The sequence below is a fragment of the Tauraco erythrolophus genome, chromosome 1 (genome assembly GCF_009769465.1).
Source record: "Tauraco erythrolophus isolate bTauEry1 chromosome 1, bTauEry1.pri, whole genome shotgun sequence".
In the NCBI taxonomy this organism is placed as follows: domain Eukaryota; kingdom Metazoa; phylum Chordata; class Aves; order Musophagiformes; family Musophagidae; genus Tauraco; species Tauraco erythrolophus.
This window is the reverse complement of record NC_141465.1, coordinates 84,740,857-84,746,856: the sequence shown is the minus strand read 5'-3', so window position 1 is coordinate 84,746,856 and position 6,000 is coordinate 84,740,857.

Below are 6,000 nucleotides of genomic sequence, written 5' to 3'. Positions count from 1 at the left end.
AAAACAAAAACCAAAACAAACATTTGGTATCAATATGGTACTTCATTCCTTGAGAAATTAGGAAGAAAACATTATTTAAACACATGGTCCTTCTGTTGAAACAGGACATCAGACAACTCCCTATCACTAAATTTTGTCTGCAGTCATTTGAAGCTGGCAAAGACTCTCCTCAGTCCTGGCTCTGCAGTAGGTTGACCAAGGTAGCAGGTAAAGCTACTTACTGTGGAAACCAAATAAGAATAAAATAATTTCTGCAGTGGTAAACTGCAATGAGATGACTTGGACATGTGCTTCTTTTCTCCTACACACTATTGAGTCAATTTTTTTTAGATTTGTTATAATCTACTCTCTCTTCAATGTTTAAGAGTTATGGCTCTGCACAGAAACAGATAGACAGGTGTCCTCAGCAAACTACTTTGTTCTCCTCAAATTCATAATAATTCGAGAGCCTCAGGAACTTCATGGCTTCTCTCTACTTTTTATTCTCATTTTAACTTCAAAAATAAAAGTATGCATGTACATCTATATAAATATGTCTCATCAAGCTTATGATGTACTTACGATATATTTTAACACTGCTGCTAATCCATTTATGTTGAACATATGAAAACTACTTTTTTACAAACACAATGTATGTGTTTTTAGATAAATCCTACTTTTTCCTCCTGTTTTTTCCCCAGCTGTGAAATTTCATCGCATAATTCTAAAATTTTTTGAGTTACTGGATTGCATTAGGGACAATATTTGTTTCCTATGAATAATGCAGTCACCTAAAATCAAGTATTTAAAATGCTTTCATAAGGTACTACGTCTTGTACATATTCACTTTTATTTTCAGCATCAAACAACACCTGTATATGTCTGAATAGAATCTTTAAGATGCTATTTTTGCTAAGTAACTCCCATCTCCCTCCAATGCTAACCAAAATGTGCAGTATTTGCCTTCTTTAATCATGACACAAATTCTGATACCTTTATAGTATAAGTACACATATTTTCTTTGGAAGAAGAGATTCTAGAGAAGAATCTTTGCTGGAGGACCCTCCATCTTTCTGCAAGCAGCTGAAAACCTGTGGATGTATCCTCATGCCAAGAATCCACGTAAAGAAGGAGATAAAAAGCTTTTACTTATATCCATTGACCTAGGTCTTTCAGAATGGGATTCAGCTTTCAAGTTATACAAATTTAAGTGTTGTCATGTAGATGGCTAAAGATTAAATATATGCCTAATGACCCCAGTCAACACATATCTAGGTGTGCTTCAGCTACCCACTAGCAGGCATTCCACTGGAAGTGCTCTATCATACTAGAGGCACCTGCAGAGCTGACAGATAGGTCTACTGGGAGCCCAGTAGGCTATCGTAGGGCATTTCAGACCTATCTAGCTGTGGAAAACTGTGTGCTTCGGCCTCTTAACCAAAAAAGAGAGGCTGTTCTTTTCCATATCATGAAGGTAGTCACGCTTTAACTAGAAGACATTTTTTCTTTCTCTTGGCCCAATATGCTAAGCTATACAAAGCAAAGTATGTCTTTTTTAATATTGCTAAGCTGATTAGGGTTTGAAACTAAAACAAACTAGTAGGAACTAAGGAAAAAGAAAAAGAAAAATCTAAGAAAATACAAGGAATAGAAGATCTTTAGGTCATTAAGATTCAGTTAAAACCTGTACAAGTTTAGAGAGAGACTGAACAGAAGTAGAGAAGTTTTAAAAAAATAAAACACTATACAAATAATTACTATTTTATTTGACAGATTGTGGTTTCACTCCTCACTTGTACCTATCTTGCCTTTTCCTGCATGTCTATTCCTCCACCTTAGTGAATGGAATATCCTAGATTCACAGGGAAAAAAAAAAAAAAAAAGAAATTTCACAGCCCTTTCCTTCTAGCAGTCACATCTGACCATCTCTCAAAGTTCATTCATTTTTCTACGTTAGAAATTAGGCTTATGGAGAAGTGTTTAAACACAATAAAAGTTGGAAATAGTAGAATACCATCACTGTCCAGGAAGATGCATCAGCTGCTAAAAGCTAAAAGTTTCATTTTGATGGTATATCTAAAATATGGATTAAAGAAATCATGGGAAAATATGAAACCAAGCCTTAGAAAAAATAAACTAAGCATAACAAGGACTCATCAAATTATAAAATTACTCTGAAAGTGAATATGGTACAGGTAAAAAAGTAACTGACATTTTCCAACAGAGGAAAAAATATATTTTTAAAGGGAGAAAAAAAAAAAAGTCCCTAGTCCATCCATTTCTATTTCTGGAACTTGGCATAATGTTGAACGGAAAAAAATTGTGTTATGAGCAGCTACCAATATATATTCAATATATTTCAAGTTTCTCCTGTGAACAAAGTAAGTTAATTGTATTTACAAACAGTATGGGCAGTAGAAGAACAAATTATAGTATCTGCAAAGATTTTAAGCTTCAGATGACACTTCTACTGCAAGTACATAAAATCTGCAAGTCAATTGTGTCAAATTAAACCTATTCATGCTGAAGTATTAGCAGATAGTAGTTACAAAGTATTAAAAAAAGTTTCAACTTAGACAAATGCAAGAAAAATAAGCTGTAAGTCATCTGATAAATTAATAACTCATACAAATTTTTCATGGTGTAAGTGTCCAGGTCACAGAAATGTTAGGGTAAATGTTCTGAGGTAAGTATTCTTGAGTAATATATTGAATACAAAATGGAATTAAATTACAAACACACTTGTTGATTTATCTACTAAGAAACAGTATGACGGTACTTAAACCTAACAACACAACATCCTGACAACAGAAAATACATCTATAAGCTTTTTCACTCTGGTGTTTTCGTGATGTGAAGCTCTGTGGCCTATAAGGAGAGCATGACCTCTTAACGATTTGCTACATACCAATAAAGTAGAAAAAAAACTTATGGAGTAAAAAAAAACAACAAAATTTTCTTATAATACTTGTTTCATCAAATTATCTGAAAATAGATCTGTTTGTTGAAGTATGTGCATCCAAATTTTCTCGTTACTAAAAAGCAGAAAAAAATTCTTTCTTTTTGACTCAGAAAAGAGTATTTCAGCCCTTAATAAAAAATCACTTGTATGATATTCTTCTTGTTCGATAGAAAAATGGTGAATCATTACTTAAGTGCCCTCCCTGAAGAAATAGTTTTTAACCAAAGAAACAAAGTTGTTCAATTACTTATTAAAGAATTCAAATGTAAATATAAACTAAAATATTAAAAAATATTTTAATGTGTTGCAGTTTTCAGATAGAGATTTGATTACTCTGAGAAAAGCTCTGCATGGGTTTTCCTGGATAGCATGTCTATAGAAACACCGTCCATACTCAACTGTAAGGTTACCACAGCTTTACCATAGAGCTTTTTAAAGAAGTACATCGAGTAACTAGCAAAGCCAGCATCTGCACACTTCCACTCACAATCTCAACTGTACATACCTGTTTACTTTTTTAAAGCAATAATTATATCAACATTTTGGCTTACATTATGATTTGGTTAATTTCAATTCAACTAGCTACCTGTGAAAAAATGTGTACCAACACAGATGAACATGAGTAATTTATAAAAAATAATTATAAGTCAACTCAATAATAAATATTAGGCCAATATTTGCATTTATTCATTTTGCTAAGTCTTGACTCGTACAATTACCAGAGACATGAAGAAAATGCCAGAAGAACAGGATTACTTTTTGCCTACTTTTATAATTTAACTCCTCGTTAAAAAACTGAGAAAACTCACTTCCTTTTCTTGACAGGTTCTTCTACCTAACAAAAAATGATGATTGCCTGTACCAATCACAGTTCACGGCTGTGGGTTTTGGGGGTTATTTTTTGCTCATTTCATCAGTGATAAAGGAAGTCAAATAGTCAAATAAAGCATTTGCCTTTAAAATAAGACCTCATAGATAGAAGTTTTCAGTTGCACTGAGGGATTAAAAGCCATGTTCTGCCTGTACGACATTTATTGCATGATCAAGGTATTAACTTGTAGATAAGTGTAGGAGAATGTACATAAGCATGCTGAGTCCCTGTGCTAAAAACTCCTGAAATGCTTTTTCACTGAGGATGTGAAACATATTTTATTTTTTATTAAGATAATAAAAAGGATTAGTCACATTACAGATTAATTGCCAGCACAATTTATAATCCATGTTATAAAATGAAGCTCTTTGGTTAGCCGAATTCAGAAATCCATCTGAAAATGTAATCTTCCCTTATGTTTGCAGGTCTGTAAAATAAAAATTAATGCTTTTCTGTGTTAAAAACTTTGCTTTGCAGTGAGACATATGCCATGCTTTAGCCTGGAGAAACAATTTCTGGGACAAACATTTTGAATTAAAATGAAAAATCTGGCTGTTTACTTGAGACAATAAAACTACCATTATTTTGTGGAAATTTTGAAAATAGTGTTAAATATTTAATATCTATATGGATGAAATTATTCAAGCTCTAGCATTATCACCTTTTTTAATAGTATCTCAATGTTTCAAATATGCAAGCTATGAAATAAAATAAATGTTTCCAATAAAAGTGAAATCCTAGAATCCTGCATTTGCTCTAACTTCCTTCTTTCATTTAGTCATCACTAGACAGGTACCTTGTGAAAACAGGTTTGAATACTTAGAAGTATCAATGTGGATGTCTTTTCTCATATATCACCATTCCACCCCTATTGTGTCTACGAGAAAGGGCTATCTCTTTCAAGAGCTGACTTGGCACAGTAAAATATACCAGCCCATTGCATTAAGTAATGTCTAGTGAACAGCAATAAGGGAGTAGACTAGCACACTGCACTTAGAAATGTCCAACAAATAAAGATAGGTAGACAGACAAACACCATTTCTATAAAGTCTGAGTTCTCTGGAATAAGTTTACCACACTCTGTAGAAACTTTATTCCATGTGTATCCCTGGTGAATCAATGAGAACCATTCTCCCCCTTGGTTTCTTGTGCTACAAATCTTAACTATTTTATAAACGGTCTTCCAAAAATCTATTATCTTGCTTTCATTCTCAAAGTCAAACACATAAGCAAGCAAAAATTCACTAGATGACATGAAATTTCAATTTGTGAAAGATAAACATTCTCTTTTTTTTTATGTATTTGTTTTAGTCTGTAAAAATACACCAATTATCTGTAGAGGCATCTGTAGCTGCCTGTGTTCTGATCTCTAGTTTCTGTGATTTCATAAAGCATGTTATAGACAGGATGCATACATAATATTTCTGCTTTTCAATATTTTTATGCTTAGTATTTTATAATAATCCTTCATTAATTATTGTTAGCTAATTAATATATTAATTAATATTACATAAGTCAGCAACGTGTGCTTGCAGGCCAGAAAGCCAACTGTGTCCTGGGTTGCATCCAAAGAAGCGTGGCCAGCAGGTCAAGGAAGGTGATTCTGCCCCTCTGCTCTGCTCTTGTGAGTCTCCACCTGGAGCACTGCGTTCAGCTCTGGGGCCCCCCAACAGAAGAGGGACATGGAGCTGTTAGAGCAGGTCCAGGGGAGGGCCACGAAGATGATCCTGTCTTCATCTCTCCTATGAAGACAGGCTGAGAGAGTTGGGGCTGTTCAGCCTGGAGAAGAGAAGGCTCTGAAGAGATCTCATAGCAACCTTCCGGTACTTAAAGGGGGCCTACAGGAAAGCTGGAGAGGGATTTTTGCAAGGATGTGTAGTGATAGGACAAGGGGTAATGGTTTTAAACTGAAAGAGGGTAGATTTAGATTAGATCTAAGGAAGAAATTCTTCACTCTGAGCGTGGTGAGGCACTGGAAGAGGTTGCCCAGAGAAGCTGTGAATGCCTCATCCCTAGAAGTGTTCAAGGCTAGGCTGGATGACGCCTCAAGCAATCTGATCTAGTGGAAGGTGTCCCTGCCCATGGCAGGGCAGTTGGAACTAGATGATCTTTAAGGTCCCTTCTAACCCAAACCATTCTATGATTCTATGATTCTATGATTAAATTATTTGCTAATAATATCTAATAA